Below are 1,065 nucleotides of genomic sequence, written 5' to 3'. Positions count from 1 at the left end.
CAGTATGATCGAGAACCTCCAGATGATTAGCCGTGCCGTGACAGAGCATTTGGACCTTTTTCACATAGAGGATGGGATGTAGCCATTGACAACGGTGATGCCTTACAGAAAGCTTGCCATGGAAAGGAGTAGGAATGATTGGATGAAGACAGCAGGAAAGCAGAGGTTCAGAGGAACGAAAACATCTCTATACGCTTATCTGAAATTCTCACCAATGATTTACATAAGTATTTCTATCTTTATTTTCTGTTTATTTATTATTATTATTCGAAAACTCCATAACCATTTGTTATCCGCCTGACTGAGATTTACAAGATGACCATAGCTTGCTTCATACCAACAATCTCCGTGGGATCGACCCTTACTCACGTAAGGTTTTATTACTTGGACGACCCAGTGCACTTGCTGGTTAGTTGTATCGAAGTTGTGAATGAAAAATGATTTGTTAAGACGTGCGTACTGAGTTTTTGGCGCCGTTGCCTGAGATCACAATTTTGTGCACCAAGTTTTTGGCGCCGTTGCCGGGGATTGTTTGAGTTTGGACAACTGACGGTTCATCTTGTTGCTTAGATTAGGTAACTTTCTTTTTGTTTTCTTCTAAAAAAAAAAGGGTATGCTGAAGTATGGCTAGCCATCAAGCTTTAGACTAACCTGGTATGATTCCTGGAATCTTGATTGAGGACTTTGAATTCATTGCTTCTTTTTCCCTATATGTTTTCAAAAAAATAAAAATATACAAAAATTCAAAAAAATTAATAAAATCATAAAAATAAAAAATATTTTATGTTGTTTGTTTGAGTCTTGAGTCAATTTTTAAGTTTGGTGTCAATTGCATATTTTTTTTTCCTAAAAATTTTCGAAAATTCATGCATTCATAGTGTTCTTCATGATCTTCAAGTTGTTCTTGGTAAGTCTTCTTGTTTGATCTTCAAATTTTCTTGTTTTGTGTCTTTTCTTGTTTTTCATATGCATTTTCAATTTGTTAGTGTCTGAAGTTTGCAAATTTCTAAGTTTGGTGTCTTGCATGTTTTTCTTTTCTTAGAAATTTTCAAAAATAAGTCTTGA

This window comes from Arachis ipaensis, chromosome B06, assembly GCF_000816755.2.
Source record: "Arachis ipaensis cultivar K30076 chromosome B06, Araip1.1, whole genome shotgun sequence".
Lineage (NCBI taxonomy): Eukaryota > Viridiplantae > Streptophyta > Magnoliopsida > Fabales > Fabaceae > Arachis > Arachis ipaensis.
This window is presented reverse-complemented; position numbering follows the sequence as displayed.